Source organism: Nycticebus coucang, chromosome 6, assembly GCF_027406575.1.
Source record: "Nycticebus coucang isolate mNycCou1 chromosome 6, mNycCou1.pri, whole genome shotgun sequence".
NCBI lineage: Eukaryota > Metazoa > Chordata > Mammalia > Primates > Lorisidae > Nycticebus > Nycticebus coucang.
Window position 1 is genome coordinate 17613741 of NC_069785.1, and position 17716 is coordinate 17631456.

At 39.7% G+C, this 17716-nt stretch overlaps 1 protein-coding gene across 2 annotated transcripts in view; it reads left to right on the top strand.

Moving 5' to 3' along the window:
* SLC25A21 (solute carrier family 25 member 21) overlaps nt 1–17716 on the top strand; it is a 498533-nt gene that overhangs the window by 627 nt on the left and 480190 nt on the right. The window lies entirely within an intron of this gene.

Below are 17716 nucleotides of genomic sequence, written 5' to 3' on the forward strand. Positions count from 1 at the left end.
CCGGCGGCGGGGCTCCGGTGCCCCAGGTAAAGCCGCCGCGGCGCCCGCACTCGCCGCTGTCGGGTTCCTGGCCTTCTCTGTTCCTAGCCTAGAAAGCAAGGGTGGCAGCTGCAAGCCCACCAATTTTAAGGAGGCCTTTTTGCCTTGCGAGCTGTTTTACTTGAAAATGCTCTAGTTCCGTCTGACTTAGTTTTGCTTTTGTATAACTTAGTTTTGCTGTCAATTGTAAACTCTCTTCCAGGATGGCTATCTCCGATTTTATGTATATCCGATCTTATATAGATTCTGCCTTCTTCCAAGCTCTTACATCAGAACTCCACAGGGCTTCTTATTGCATACTGTGCTTACTTGGGAATATTTGTGCCTTAAATGGGTGCATTAAAATTAAATGCATATGTTAGCATATGTAAACACCTTTGATATAATGGGCTGATTAATTTTTGCAGAGTTATGCTGTGGGGAAAAAAGTTAAGAAAAAATCTATTATAACTAATTTTGGGAATTATTGTTACATGTGGCTGGAGAAAGTTACTAACCATTAGCTGTGCCCTGTGCATGTAATTTAAAGATATTTAAGGCCAGCAGGGTGGCTCATGCCTGTAATCCTAGCACTCACTCTAGGAGGCTGAGGCAGGTGGATTGCCTGAGCTCACAGGTTTGAGACCAGCCTCAGCAAGAGCGAGACCTTTTGGTTATAAAGGTCAAAATATATTCTGCCTTAATTAGGAAAAATAAAAAAGAAACTGGGGGAGGTTATTGGAAAGATAACGGATTATCTCATGGAATTCAAGATCTGGGATGCATTCCTGGAACAAACTGGAATCAGGGCTGAAGCACTGAAGTCAACTCAGGAAGTGAACTCCTGCCATCACTTCTCTATCTCAAGTGGTCAAGCATTTCCAAGGCAGCAGGGAGGTGATTAATATTAATAATGGACCACTAGTATTACTACTACAGCTGTTAGGATGGCATGCCACAGTTTAATGAATTTGCCTGGTAAGGAGTAAATATGCCCAGATAGATTCAAATACAGTTTATTATTTACACAGACAGCAAAACCAAGTCATCATGGTCCTAGTTCCCAGTGTCCCTAGTACCACAGAACTGAAGGTAGAAGGCTGAACTGAAGGCTAGAGGATAGGTGTTGTGAGTGGTGGTTCATTTTGCTTTCGAGGACCCACCTCTAAACAACAGCCAAGCAGTTTTATTTTTTTTAATTTTTTAATTTTTTTTATTAAATCATAGCTGTGTACATTGATATGATCATGGGGCATCATTCACTAGCTTCACACACCGTTTGACACACTTTCATCACACTGGTTAACATAGCCTTCCTGGCATTCTCTCAGTTACTTTGCCAAGACACTTACATTCCACATGTACCAAGTTTCACATATACCCTTGTAAGATGCACCGCTGGTGTAATCCCACCAATCCCCTTCCCTCTACCCACCTTCCTCCTCCCTCCCCTCCCTTTCCCCCTTCCCCCTATTCTTAGGTTGTAACTGAGCCAAGCAGTTTTATAGACTTATGCTGTAATCTATGTGGTGGAAAGGTGGAAGATCTTGTGCTCAACTGGAACTAGGGAGATGGATGAGAAATGGCCTGTGGCCATATTTCACAATAATAGGAAGGAGAGACTGCTTTTTAGCAGCTTCTCACCAGGCTATTTATTTTCCTTTTCACTTGTAGAAATTATAGGGCATCCTGTAGGCTCAGGTCAGACTATTCAAGCTTTGCCTACCTGGCCTATGTGGAGATACACAAGGTTATCACGGTGCCACACTATGGAGCTATTTTCCTGGATTCTCCTACTATCCACATCAGTCTTCTTCCTCACAGCTGATTTGCTTTTTTCTGCTTTTCTGGTTCACATAGCAGAACAGGGTCCCTGACAGATTCTAAGTATACATGCGCTTGGCTTCTATTCCCTACAGAGAGTGAGAGATGGACTTGCTTTTCTTGAGTTTTAGTCCAAAATCCTGGGGAAAGACTGAAAATAACTCAGTACTGGCAGGGGTTCACCTTTGTACCAATCAACTGTAGCCAATTGCTATGTAGATTGGTGGGGAGGATGGATTGGGGACCTCAGGAGAAAATATTTTCCATAGAAAAAAACCTAGATGGATCATGAAATGGGCAATACTGTGTTTTCTATAACAATATATGCCTGCCTTTTATTAGAAGATGGTTTGTAATATTTTCATCTAAAAGGCTAAAGAGATTGATGCATTGACAGTTGATTGGACACATATACAGATTGGTCTTGAGATTGTAGCTACAGCTATTGCACGTATATAGATCTTGTTACCAATGGGAACTTTGACTTATGTGATGAAGGCTGTGTTCAAGACAAGTCAACATGTGCTGGATTTTTACAGAGCAGGATTCTAGTCTGTGTCCTCAGCTTCAAGTAACAGCATAAGATTTAAATGAGAGAGTTGTAGAAGCCAATGAGAGCATTAGGAACCTCAGCAAGACCCAGCAGTGCAGAGGAGGTAAAGATGAGAATGAGAAGAGGTCACTGGATTGGACCATTGGTACTTAAATTCTGGTTGATAGATGAGCAGCCAGAAGAAGTATGGTAGCACCTGAAAGCTTGTTGAAAATGTAGGATCTCAGATCTCACCCACCCAGCACATCACTGTAACAGAATCTTGAGGAAGGCCCCAAGGCATTGTACTTCAAAGTTTTTTTTTTGTGGGTTTTTTTTTTTTTTTTTGGCCAGGGCTGGGTTTGAACCCACCACCTCTGGCATATGGGACCTGCACCCTACCCCTTTGAGCCACAGGCGCCGCCCTGTACTTCAAAGTTTTAGAAGCACTTGTGTTAGAAGACCTTTGAGAAAAAATATTCCATAGAGTGGGAAGAACAAAGCCAAATTGCAGAAGGTTATAAGTGATATCTGTCTTGGTGTTCATTGCCACCCCATCCGTTTTCCAAGGCCCAGCTTGAAAATGATTTTATGCGTAAATGTTTCCCAGATGGACTCTATAGCTCCATCCAGCTTTGACATTCTCATTAACATGTGAATGATGCAAATAATAAAGCTAGCTAACATTTATTAAGTAAATGCTAAATGCCAGACCCAGTTCTAAGCTTTGCATGTATTAACATTTTTAATCCTCACCACAACTCCTTAAGGTAGCAGGATTATAATCCCCAGTTACAGGGGAAGACATTGATGCACAGAGGGGATAATTAACATGCCCTGGTTGTACAAAGTGTGCAGCCATTTTTACAGGAATTGAGGGTTAGATGAGGGACCAGGAGAATGCTATTCCCACTGCCAGGTAGTTTCAGAAGCTGGAAGGCTCAAGTCAAATCTATTAGCTATTATTATGTCTGTAGCTCTTATTAGTTTACATTCCTTAAAAGAACTCTTTTATCTACAAATACAGTCCTTATAGTTTTCCCACTGAATAGTATCTTCCTCACTCCAAATAATTTCTGTATAGTACAAAAAAATATTAGCTTTCAAGAGCATGAGTCTATCTCAGACCCCCGTTTTCTCCCTAAGGACGAGTTTCGGCCCTTTCATGTGTTTTCCATGAGTTGTTTATATTTCCTATGTCATATAAGAGCCTATGAGACCATACAGATGGCCATTCTCTACAAACTCTCACAGAGTTTTTGACCCAACCTGAGAACCTCGTAGGGTCTGTGACAAAGTCCTCTCGGGCCCCCCAAAGGCCCTGCTTTTGCCAAGGCCTGTCAGGCTTGCTCCTGAGGTCATGCCTAGGCTCTGTCCACACTGAATCCCCTTCTACAGTGGTAACTCTAGAATCCTCCTCCTGGCTGCCAGAATTTTATAGCCATCTAAGTCTTCAAAGCCCATCAGAATGCTTCCAATAGCATAATTCCCTTCTGTGTGCCATGTACATGAGCACTGTGCTGGCAGGACACTGATTTACTTTCCAAAATTTCTAGGTTGCTGCTTCCTCTTCTCCAACCTCAGCTTAGTCCCTGGTATCTTGTAGGCATGCACTCTGCCACAACTTCATCAATTACTGTGTTCTTTTTTTTTTTTGCTGTTTTTGGCCGGGGCTGGGTTTGAACCTGCCACCTCCAGCATATGGGGCCAGTGCCCTAATCCTTTGAGCCACAGTCGCTGCCCAATTACTGTGTTCTTATTTTGTGTGTCTCTCGGGAGTCCATTGTTTTCATTGAAATAGTCAAAGTGTTTTGGAAACAAGTGTACCAATTTTGCACTAAACATAGTTTAAGGGCAGGACGTGGTAGCTCACACCTATAATCCTAGCTCTCTGGGAGGCCAAGGCGGGTGTATTGCTTGAGCTCATGAGTTTGTGACCAGCCTGAGCAAAAGTGAGACCCCGTCTCTACTAAAAATAGAAAAACTGAGGCAAGAGGATCCCCTGAGCCCAAGAGTTGGAGGTTGTTATGAGCTATGACGCCTCAGCACTCTACCCAGGATGACAGATGGAGACTCTGTCTCAAAAAAAAAAAAAAATAGTTGAAGTACTTTGTGCAGTGTAATGTCAAAGAGTCAAATGAGAGTGAAATGAAAGACTCTTTGGGAAGGAAACCTGGGATTAATGAATGGGCTTCTGAGAAAGTTATTGTTTGCAAGCAGATATGCAAACTGTGCCTTCTTCTGATAGGGAGGGAGTCCAAGGCTTTTAACCTAAAAAGGTTAATAAGAAAGTATACAATAATTTCAAATCTTTGTTTTCTTAAACTCCTGATCTTTATCTTATGCATCTTCATTTTCTTTTTTTTAGATGCTATCATCTTCATTTTTATAAGATTTTTTCCTTTTATCACTTTAACATAACAGAAGAAATGCTTTAATAGTTAGTATGTATACCCAGAAGTCTGGATTTTAATTTGGACTAGGTAATAAAAAGACTGATACACCAGGGGATAATCAAGGTTAAATTTTGGATCAAGGAAAATTTGTTTTTAGAATGGGTGCAGAGGGGACACACACGTGATTTGGATAAATGGCATCTTTGGAAATTCAGGATTTGGGCAACTGTAGTTGTTTTGATAATAAATAGCAGGTTGTAGTGAAACAGGTGAGCCTTTATGACACATCAAAGGAAGGCTGGAACCCATTATCTGGGTAATTAGGGAGAAAAAAATATCCCCCTTATTTCAACCACATAGGAGGAAGCAACTCTATTGCCTAAATTAATTATAAAATTCCTTTGAGGGATGTGTTTTAATTAAAATGTAGTCTTGTCTCTCTTTAAGAAAATCTAGCTCTCAAAAATAGGAATTTAAGAACAAGTAAAATATAAATTGCATAACCACGTTTCAAAGAATATATTATTTTACACTCCTTCCCTGCAAGATGTTTTAAAAATGTAAGTACCCTTAACATGTGGCTACCTGATTCAACTGACCTAAACCATAAAACAACCTTTATACAATGTTCTAGGGACATATTGGTAAGCCAGCCTTTCCTCACCTCCCCCTTGCTCCTGGCTTTGATTTACATCCCAAAGCACTGAGAACAAGGTACTTAAGAGTATGGCATGGTAGGGGTTCAGAAATGTTTGTTGACAGTTATTAATAAGTAAACAGTAGAAGTTCAAGCCCTAGAATATTATTCTTAGGCTGCTACTCTGAAGAAAGAAAAATATTTGGAGGTTCTAGCCATTAGACAACATTTGCAATCCTACTTAATACTTTCTTTTCTTTCTTTTGGGCTAGGTTTGAACCCGCCAACTCTGGTATATGGGGCTGGCGCCCTGCTCCTCTGAGCCACAGGTGCCCCCCAACAATCATACTTTCTTTCAACAATACTTTCTTTTTTCCCAGTCATTCAGTAAATGATGTGAAAATAAAATACATTCAGGTCTAAAATCTCTGTCACCTTGTGAATGAGAGGCTCATGATAATAATCTTTGTATTTATCTTTCCTTTCTCATTCCACAAAGTAAAGAGTTGCACGAATCGGCTCAGTGCCTATAGGTCAGCTGCTAGGGTGCCAGCCACATATACCAGAGCTGGCGGGTTCAAATCCAGCCTGGGCCTGCCAAACAACAATGACAACTACAACCAAAAAATAGCCAGGTGTTGTGGCGGGTGCCCAGCTACTTGGGAGGCTGAGGCAAGAGAATCGCTTGAGCCCGAGAGTTGGAGGTTACTGTGAGCTGTGATGCCACAGCACTCTGCCCAGGGCAACATAGTGAGATTCTGTCTCAGAAAAGAAAAAAAAAAAAAGAGTTGCATGAATCCTGTGCAGACATTTTTTAATGATTTAAAATGGCAATGAATGAAAGAAGCCATGGTCATAGACATTTTCTTTTGCTTTCATTTTCACAATGCTATTATATCTAAATTGGCAGTTATTTTCTAAGTAATTAAGATATTTAAATGTTTTTGTGAATTATTTCATTGCTTTTATATGACCATGCTTTATACATTGTAAATATTCTATTACATAGAATTTTTTTTTTTTACAGTTTTTGCCTGGGGCCGGGTTTGAACCTGCCACCTCCGGTATACGGGGCCGGGGCCCTACTCCTTCGAGCCACAAGTGCTGCCCTAGATAGAAATTTTTAAATTTATTTCTATAGGCCTTTTATTAATTGGTAGGATTGCCAGAACAATGTACCACAAACTGGATGGCTTACAGAACAGGAATTTTTTTTTATAGTTTTCGAGGCTGGAAGACTGAAGTCAAGGCTCCATCTGAGGGAGAATGTTTCTTAACTCTCTACTAGCTTTCGGCAGTTGCCAGTAATCCTTGGTATTCCTTGGCCTGTGAACACAACACTCCAATCTCTTCCTCCATCATCACATGACATTTTTTCCCTATCTGTGTGTGTCCTTTGTTTGTTTGTTTGTTTTTGAGACGGAGTCTCACTATGTCACCCTCGGTAGAGTGGTGTGGCGTCACAGCTCACAACCTCAAACTCTTGGGCTTAAGAGATTCTCTTGCCTCAGCCTCCCAAGTAGCTGGGACTACAGGTGCTCACCACAATGCTGGCTATTTTTGGTTGCAGTTGTCATTGTTGTTTAGCTAGTCTGGGCTGGGTTCAAACCCGCCAGCCTTGGTGTATGTGGCTGGTGCTGTAACCACTGTGCTATGGGCGCCGAGCCATATGTCTGTCCTTATAAGACAAGTCATTGGATTAGGGCCTGCTCTAATTCAATATGACCTCATCTTAATTTGATAACATCTGCAAAAACCCTGTTTCCAAATAAAGTCACATGCACAGGGACTGGGGTTAGAACTTAAACATACACATTTTTTTTTCAGGGACACAATTCAACCCAGAACAGACATTCTAATTTATTTTTCACCTCATGTTGTGTTTTTTTTCTATCTTTCTTTCTTTTTTTTTTTTTTTTTTGTAGAGACAGAGTCTCACTTTGTCACCCTCAGTAGAGTGCCGTGGCATCACACAACTCACAGCAACCTCCAATTCCTGAGCTTAGGCGATTCTTTTGCCTCAGCCTCCCTAGTAGCTGGGACTACAGGCGCCTGCCACAATGCCTGGCTATTTTTTTGTTGCAGTTTGAACTGCCACCCTCGGTATATGGAGTGGGCACCCTACCCATTGAGCCACAGGCGCTGCCTTCATGTTGTGTTTCTTAATTCAAGTCCCATATCTTGAGCTATGGCCTCTTGTTCCTCCTTCCTTTCACAGTTAACCTTTCTGAAAAATTCCTCACTCAGTCTTCACCCTACTATAATTGGCATATCTGTCTTTCTGATGAAGCTGTAAAGTACTGTTTTTCATTTCTTTGGGGAATTTCACATCTCTGACCAAATTTTTTCTTTACAGTGTTCTCTATGGTTGATTTTCACCCCCTTCTTTTTTTCTGATCACTCTTTTACTGACTGCTTTGCTGGCTGCTCTTCTCCTTTCCTGGGGATGGAATTCTAAGTTCTCTGTTTCACACTTTCTGTTATCTCTCTAAATAAGCCTACTTACTCTGTGGCTTCAGTATTATCTATTTGCAGGTCGTATTTCTGACTTCTTTTTGCCCTACAGATTCGCATTTCTAAGGTATAGAGTAGAAATAACATGGGATTGAGGGTTAAGTGGACTTACTAATTTTCAAAGACATTTCAGAGGTATATGTATTTAGAAACTAACATTGGACCTTCTGATACAATTTTCTCTTTGTTGTATAGTTGTGCTTATTCCAATATTTTGAGTTCAGTTTTAAAAATCTGTTTTTTATTTCAAAACACTAAGGGAATACAAATCATTTGGTTACATGGATTCCTTTTATACTGCCTGAGTCATGGCCATAAGTGTGTCCATCACCTGAATAGTGTTGGTCATACCTGTTCAGTAGTTTTTGGCCCTCCTTTCCTTCCCTCTGCCCCCTGCTTTATTTCCAATGATTTTTACTTCCCTTTTTGCACATGTGTGCCCATCAGTTAGTTCCAATTTGATAGAGAGCACATGTGGTATTTGTTTTTTCCATTCTTGAGATACTTCACTTAAGAGAATGGTTTCCAATTCCAACCAAATTGTCTCAAAAGGCATTAATTCATCTTTTTTTAATGGCTGAGTAGTACACCATGGCATATACACCACATTTTGTTAATCCACTCATGACTTGAGGGGTACTTGGGGTGATTCCACATCTTTGCAATTGTGAATTGTGCTGAAACAATCATTCGAGTGAAGGTGCCTTTTTTTTTTTTTTTTGCAGTTTTTGGCCAGGGCTGGGTTTGAACCACCTCCAGCGTATGGGGCCAGCACCCTACTCCTTTGAGCCACAGGTGCTGCCCCTGAAGGTGCCTTTTTGATAACATAACTTCTTTTCCTTTGAGTAAATACCTACTAGTGGAATTGCTAGATCTAATGGTAGGTTTACTTTTAGTTCTTTAAAGAATATCCATACTGTTTCCTTAGAGGTTTGTGGTCTGACCAACAGTGTGTAAGTGTTCCTTTCTCTCTGCATGTATGTCAGCATCTATCCTTTATGGGCCTGTGAATAAAAGCCATCCTAGGGTGGCGCCTGTGTCTCAGTGGGTAGGGCGCTGGCCCCCTATACCGAGGGTGGCAGATTCAAACCCAGCCCCAGCCAAACTGCGACAACAACAACAAAAATAGCTGGGCGTTGTGGCGGGCACCTGTAGTCCCAGCTACTCGGGAGGCTGAGGCAAGAGAATCCCCTAAGCCCAGGAGTTGGAGGTTGCTATGTGCTGTGATGCCGTGGCACTCTACCGAGGGCGATAAAGTGAAATTCTGTCTCTAAAAAACAAATAAAAGCCATCCTAACAGGGGTAAGAGAATATCTCATTGTGGTTTTAGTTTGCATTTCCCTGATAATTAGTAATGCTGAACATTTTTCATGCATTTCTTAGCCATTTGTCTTCTTATGAAAAACCTCTGTCCCTGCCTTTTGTCTGCCTTTTAATGGGGTCATTTGTGGGACTTTTGCTGTTTTGCTTGAGTTCTTTGTAGATTCTGTATATTAGCCCTTTATTGGATGTATAATTTTTTTTTTTAGACAGAGTTTCACTTTGTCGCCCTTGGGTAGAGTGCCATGACATCATAGCTCATAGCAACCTCCAACTCTTGGGCTCAAGTGATTCTCTTGCCTCAGCCTCCCAAATAGCTGAGACTATAGGCACCAGCTACAACACCCATCTATTTTTAGAGATGAGGTCTTGCTCTGGCTCAGGCTGGTCTTAAACCTGTGAGCTCAGGCAATATACCCACCTTGGCCTCCCAGAGTGCTAGGATTACAAGAATGAGCCACTGTGCCTGGCTATTGGATGTATAATTTTTTTTTTGAGACAGAGTCTCACTGTGTTTCCCTCAGTAGAGTGCCGTGCTGTCACAGCTTACAGCAACCTCCAACTCTTGGGCTTAAGCGATTCTCTTGCCTGAGCCTCCCAAGTAGCTGGGACTACAGGCACCCGCCACAATGCTTGGCTGTTTTTTTTTTGTTGTTGAAATTGTCATTGTTGTTTAGCAGGCCCTGGCTGGATTTGAACCCGCCAGCCCCAGTGTATGTGGCCGGTACTCTAACTGCTGATGGGTGCTGAGCCTGGATGTATAATTGTTTTTTTAATTTTAATTTTTTTTTTTGAGACAGAGTGTCACTATGTCACCTTCGGTAGAGTGCTGTAGCATCACAGCTCACAGCAACTTCAAACTCTTGGGCTTAAGCAATTCTCTTGCCTCAGTCTCCCAAGTAGCTGGAACTACAGGCACCTGCCATAACGCTCTGCTATTTTTTTTTGTTGCAGTTGTCATTGTTGTTTAGCTGGACTAGGCTGGATTTGAACCCACCAGCTTTGCTGTAATGTGGGCAGTGACCTACCCACTGCGCTATGGGCACCGCCTCTGGATGTATAATTTTTGAACACTTTATCCTATGACAGTGGTTGTCTATTTGCCATGTTGATTATTTCTGGTGGAATAGGCCATTTCTTGTTTTTGCAAGACATTTGAATGCAAATCATAGCTCAAATATGAAATTCTCTATATTACCCATTAGGGGCCTCTGTCAGGATCAATAGGGGCATCTTTTTCTGCCATCCCCTACAGGCAATTGATTAGGAATGGGCCAAACCTCAACCCTCATGTGTTATTAACTGAACTCTTATACAAACAGGTTAGTTACTGCAGTGACTCACTGAAGTTACAGCAACCCCAGAGTGGACAGGAGGAGACCGTTTGTGAAAAAAGAGAGATCTTAAGTTGCATAAAATAGGTTTGTCTTGAGCCTTTTCATTTGTATTAGTCTGGTTGCTTTAGGTTAGATGCAAGGGTGAATTTAGTTTAATGTCTGTAAAAACTAGAATGGACTGTTGTAGGGAAATGAGATAATTTACTTATCTTTGGAGAAAGAAGAATGAAAATATGTTTCAATAGAGGGGATGATACTCAAAATGGAATTGTGGCCAAAAAGATGGGGTGAGGAAAAGAAGAAGAGGGGGAGAGGAGAATCGAAGATGGGGGGTGGAAGAAAAGAGAAAGACAGATAGGACATACCAGTGCTAATATTTCTTGAAAAGTTACCAATATTTATGGATTATCAGTGCATCAAAACAGAGTAATGTGGGAAACATTAGTTTTAGTTTTTGTTACTGATGTTGCTATTATTAGTATGATTGCTTGGGGTGATGATTGTAGAAATAGGTTAAAACACTTTGAGATCAATTGCAAGATCTCCAGAGATTTGGGAATGAGCAGGGTTGTTTTGGAGCATCTTTCTAGGGCAGTACATTTGATTGGCTGGTGTATCCCTGTGGATATTCACATCTGCACTTGTGCAATTTAACATTCTGCACTTGTGCAGACCTATAGGTGGTGCTGTCTTCCTGTAATTTTGGTGATTTGTTTAAAAAAGAAAAGCCCGCAGATAGAATTAGCTCTAGAAACATGTTAATGTCTAATTCGATTCTACCATTGCAAAGCATTTGGGACAGGTACCTTACATAGATCATAGAGGATTCTATTCTTGAGGAATACAGAGGTCTATACTTTTGGAATTAATTTTTCCATTTAATTATGATTATCAGCTGTGTATGGAAAAATGGGTTTACATATGAGTAAGAAAGAATGATGGAAGAAACTTTTTCTTTTTTTTGCAGTTTTGGCCGGGGCTGAGTTTGAACCTGCCACCTCTGGCATATGGGGTCAGGGCCCTACTCCTTTGAGCCACAGGTGCTGCCCAGAAGAAACTTTTTCTATTTGCTATGATATTTATTTTCTCTATGATGGTTTTTGCTTTGGAATTTGAAGTAGAGTCCTGGATCAAATAAAACTTGCTAATAAACTTAGTATAAATGTCATATTAATTGCTTATAGATCATAGAGATTCATGGAAATTCCTAGATTCCATAATTTTGTTTCTCCAAGTTCTTAGGGCTATAATGTAGATTACAGTAATAGTAAATTATACATTTCTGTGAGCAGTAGCTTTAGTGCTAAATGTAGAGTTATTTTTATTTATATCTGAGGCAGCTACTCAAAATTTCATTTCTTGTTTTAATCTAGTAACTTTTAACATAAGATATCAGGGAGAGTTATGAATGATATATTTTTCTTAAATGTAAGTTCTAAACGGGATTTTTTTAGGTTAACACATAACTGTGTTGTGTTATGTATTAACATATGTAACTGTGTGTTTGTGAATGGGAAATCCCAGAAGTGCTTGCTTCTGTAAATAAACTTTTAACCACAAGATGGCAGTATAACTTTCCCATGTCTTTAAATCTTTTTTTTTTTTAAGTTTAAAATTAAACAGATTAAACTAAATTAAACAGATTACTTTTTCTGTCTTAAGGAGAAATGCATACAGCTAAATAATTTTAAGACAACTCTAAAGAGGATGAATATTTAAAGTATCATAATAAATATATGAAGAACTAAAGACTATTTAGAGATTTTTTTACACTGTTTTAGTTGCTCTAAGAAAACATTTATTTTATGCTCTTTAACATTGAAATAGGAATGTAATGGTGTCAAAATGGTGAGGCATGTCAGAAACTTTGTTCTACAGAACAGTATATTTTATTGTGTACCCTGATGAAACTTCAAGAAATGGTAAGACCTTTTTCTATTTCCTTCATTTGTTCATAAAGATCTACACTGGTATATACCTTCTATTCTTTTGAGCATAAGTATGCTGGAGATTAGAAATTCAACACAGAAAGCAAGGTAGGGAAGGAGAAGAGAGAAAAGTGGAAACATTGGTACCTAAGTTAAATAAAAAGTAGTGGTGATAATGATGTCTATGTTATTCTTGTGGGGTATATATCTTTCATAGTCAAATCATGGATTATTTGTTTATAATAGTTAAATAACAATCTAGTGTTACATGTGGACACTTACAGTGTTTTCGTTGGTATGCTTACATAATACGCAGTATTATATTTCGTTCCACAAAGGTGCTTATCACAATTATTTTAGTTTTCCTTGATTTTTTGTGATTAATTTAAAAGATTACATTGGATTGGGCGGCGCCTGTGGTTCAAGGAGTAGGGCGCCGGTCCCATATGCCGGAGGTGGTGGGTTCAAACCCAGCCCCGGCCAAAAAAAAAAAAAAGATTACATTGGATCTATTTCTTTTGTTTTAGGTCTTGCAAAGAGTAAGCCTTTTTCAGGTAGAGGCCAGGTCTTATTTATTTTGTATCTCCAGGCCCTAATAGAGTGCTTTATATAGTAGCCACTCAATAAATATATTTTAATTCAAATAGCATTTGCCACAAAGAAATGAAATTCCATTGAGATGTATTTTGCTTATGTAACTCTGCCTAACAAGGCATAACTTATTATAGGCATAATGGCATAATGGTAGAGGTAAAAACAAAACAAACAAACAAAAAAAACCTTTGATCTAGAAGTCAAATACTTTGAACTCTTTCCTAGCATTTTATTTTGCTGATAGTGGAAGGAGTGTTCCTTGTAGGAGTTGTTTCTGAGAGCAGCACTAAAAATAGGACTTTTGTGTTTTGACCTAAGGTGGATCTAAATTAAGTTGATCTTATGCTAAGTAGTATAATTTGCTCTCTACAATAGAATATCTGACATTTAATCAATGTAAAATGCACAGTTGCTGCTTATGTGCAACTCTACACAGAAATATCTTATTTTGTCAACTCAAAAAGAAACTCTTCTACTTTCCATTATTTGTATAAGTTAGAAAGGGATGACACAGTTTTGTAAAACTTCTTTTATGGGCAAGTTGAATTAAAATAAAAAGTTACTCCGTGTAGGAAAGACATCTAAGAAAACCGTATGAGGAAAAAGTAAGAAATAGACTTACTATGTGTGAGAAAAAGTATATTCTCATGTAATGTTCTAAACATGTATGTTATGTTCCAAAAATCTGTAGCTTTAGGTGACTTGTTTGACATCAGGGTGTGTTCCCCCAGAACAATGTCATTTAATTCATGCGTAAACCACAAAAATCTTCTCCTTCCTTTTTTTTTTTTTTTTTTTTTTTTAATTTGGCCGGGGCTGGGTTTGAACCCGCCACCTCCGGCATATGGGACCGGCGCCCTACCCGCTGAGCCACAGGCGCCGCCCTCTCCTTCCTTTTTTAAAGAAATCTTGTAATAAGTGTGAAACACCACTAATGGAAGCAATGAACCCTGGGGCATTTAGGATCCTAACCAAAATAATAGGGTCCTCTGTCTTTCTGAGGCTAGTTTCCCTGGAGGGGTTAAGAGCTCTAAGAGATGGTAAATGGGGTAGAGATACTTAATGTGGAGATAGCCTGGTGGCTTTGCCTTGGCAACAAGATAAGGTACCAGCAGCCAAGAGAGAAAGGTTTCCAGGCAGGACCCAGATGGCCATCTAAATGGGGTCTCAAATTCACAGAGGACTTCATCAATTTAAATATTTAAGATTTCTTTAAAATATGACTAGATATAAAATCATTGTCTTTGACATTGTAATTCTCTGTGTTAAAAGAATTACCATGTGAACTGTAGACATTTAAAATAAAGTACATTTTAATAAACTTGTTAGATTTTTTTTTTTTTTTTTGAGACAAAGACTCACTATGTCGCCCTTGGTAAAGTGCTGTGTAGTCACAGCTCAGAGCAACCTCAAACTCTTGGGTTTGAACTATTCTGTTGCTTCAGCTGCCTGAGTAGCTGGGACTATAGGCACCCACCACAATGCCTGGCTTGTTTTTGGTTGCAGTTGTCATTGTTGTTTAGCTGGCCCGGGCCAGGTTCAAACCCACCACTCTTGGTGTATGTAGCTGGCGCCCTACTCACTGAGCTACGTGTGCTGAGCTGCTTGTTAGAATTTTCGAAAAACTTTTTAATATATTGAAAGTCTGAACAAAATAGAAGAGTCTTGAGTCTCTTGCAACATCTAAGAGGCTCTGGTCCTAAGGGACAAGGGTGAATGGGTTCTAGAGATACTTCTTATTTGTGCAATGAATAAATGGTTTCAGGTGGCCAACACGTAGAGACTATTTTGTAAATATTTTGTAATGGATATTTTGTAAATAAAGATACATGTAGCTACAATTTCCTGTTTTCCCTATGTATAGTGACTTTAGGGATGACTTTGGGATACCCTTGATTATCTCCTAAATGACCTGAAGGAGTATTGGAGTTCCCTTCATGCCCAGTGAGAATTGTTGCTACTCACCTGCCACGAAATTCAGATATTCCCTCAGGAACCATGTACTGTCCAGGGTGCACTATTCCATTTTATTCCTACTAGCTGCAAAGGAAGAAAAAAGAAATACAAAGGGCCCTAGTTCTCCTGCCCTGACTGCTAGAGGTAGGAGTCAATCTTGGACGAACTTTACTTTTCAGTACTCTTAGCCCCATTGATTTGCAAACCTAGATAATGGTCTTCCTGGACTCCATGGATCTTGGCTGTGCGTAGATGTAGACCTGACTCTTCCCATATCTGGCTTCCCGGGAATAGTCATAAGAAGAACAGAGTATCTTATTGTCACATTTCTTACTGTTTGGAGGTAGATTTGTTTTCTCAAGCTCCCAGACCACTGTGTTCGTTATGTTTTTTTCTAGTCAGTCTTTCTGCTTTATTGCCTTTTCCTTCAGAGATACCCAAGTCAGACTCACATGTGTGGCAGTCACATGACAGGGAACATACTTAGTGGAGTCATAACAACTTAATATTAACTTTCTCGTTCTGGTCTATTAAATTCCTGCTGTGGCCACCCAAAGAGTTATTGTGTGGGGGGATGTGTGTGTATTTAGAACATGTACATGTGAAAACACGGATCTACCTCTTCTTCATTGTCTGATCTTTGTTTTGGAAATATATAGTTTTCCGAAAATAGTTACATAGTTGACAGACTTTTCAGTCCACTATGAGGGATAAGGAAGGAAATAAGTGCTACCGGGATCAATAAAGAAGAAGAAAGTAAGTTACTCCAGCAAGACACATCATGTTTTCATAGCAATGCGACCTTGCAAAGAGAAAAGAGGCAAGAAGGGCAGGTGGTGTTCTGTGGGTCCTGCCGCTCCACTGCCTGACATCAGATCCCAACTCTGATACTCACTAGTTGTGTTGCCCTGGGCAGGCAGCTTAAAGTGCTGTGCTTCACCCATAAAATAAAGATATGACCCCACCTACTTCATAAAGTTGTTAGATCAGATGGGTTGATATATGTAAAATGCTTAGAATTGTGCCTAGCATCTACTGAGTGTTCTGTGTTAGTTGCCACTAATGGAGAGAGAAAATGTATTTAAGCATCTTCTAAATGTTTCTTTAGATCTTGACAGATGAGTGACACGGTATATGAATACATGCTTATATGCTAACTATAATTCTCTACCATTTATAGTGTAAACTGTATGTTTGTTTACCTTTTATAAACATAATCTTATTTCACTATTTTGTTTCCACACCTAGATATCATTAACATACTCTTTTTTTGCCAAAGTTGTCTTTTTAGTTCAAAGATGGAATCATTAGAGTACTTCTAGAGGCTTCCTTTCCAATATTATAAAGTGGATCCATAGGAGTGATTCTGAGCTAATATCCAGGTAGTCACTCCATCAATTAATTTGGATTTCTTTCCTCCCCAAAGACCTACTTTTTTTAAGAAAGAAGAGAATTTATATGTTAGTAGGTATTCTATAATATTTATTATGCATAATAACTTTTGAGATGTTAGATTACATAGTATTATTTAGGAAAAATTTTATCAACCATTACTAATCAAGCTAAGTAAATAAAGGCCTTGTCTTTAATGTAAATTATTCCTACCTCCATGCTAAAGAGACCAACTGATTTATAGATTAACTAGAGTCTGTCAGTTTTTTTCCCCAGGATTTGAAGGTAACGTTATTACTCAAGTTTTCAATTAGCTAGCTGTTCTTTTCTCATTAGTTTCTGTATTATTTTTTCTAATCCTTCAGCCAAAAGGTTCAATGTTCTCAAACAGGGCCTGTTCTAAGCTTCTCACTGATGTACTCCATGGTTTTCTGACTCTTGTTAGCTGCCTAATCTGACTTTTTAAAACACTAATTTTATTCTAGGAAAACAGTAGCTAAATTGATAAATTTAATTAATCGTACTTTGTTCCATGTGGATAATAAAGATTTCCAACAATCTAATCCTCCCCTTTTTTTGGAAACAAAGTCTCACTATGTCATCTTCAGTAGAGTGCCGTGGTGTCACAGCTCACAACAACCTCAAACTGTTGGGCTTAAGCCATTCTCTTGCCTCAGCCTCCCAAGTAGCTGGGACTACAGGCACCTGCCACAATGCCTAGCTATTTTGTTGTAGTTGTCATTGTTTTTTGGCAGGCATGGGCCGGGTTCCAACCCACTGGGTCCAGTGTATGTGGCTGGTGCCCTAGCCGTTGAGCTACAGGCACTGAGCCAATTTAATCCCTTTTGATGGGTTTCTTTTTTCTTTTTTTTGAGACAGAGTCTCACTGTGTCACTGTTGGTTGAGTGCTATGGCAACATAGCTCACAGAAACCTCCAACTCTTGGGCTTAAGTGATTCTCTTGCCTCCACCTCCCAAGTAGCTGGGACTACAGGCGCCCATCACACTGCCCGGCTACATTTTGATGGGTTTCAAATTGTGCCTTTCCCCCACAAAGTTTAAAGTACGGTAGGAAAATCAGGAAAAAGATATTTTGAGCCACCCATAAAATAAACTGGCCCTGTCTGCACCATTGCCCCAAATGTTGGAGAAAGCACAACAGACATCGTTCTTAGAACCCCAGATATCTGATTCATTCTGCTAGTGATTATGGAATTACCAGTGGAATGCCATTTCTCCCTTTCATCTTGGTTCCTCCCCAACAAACA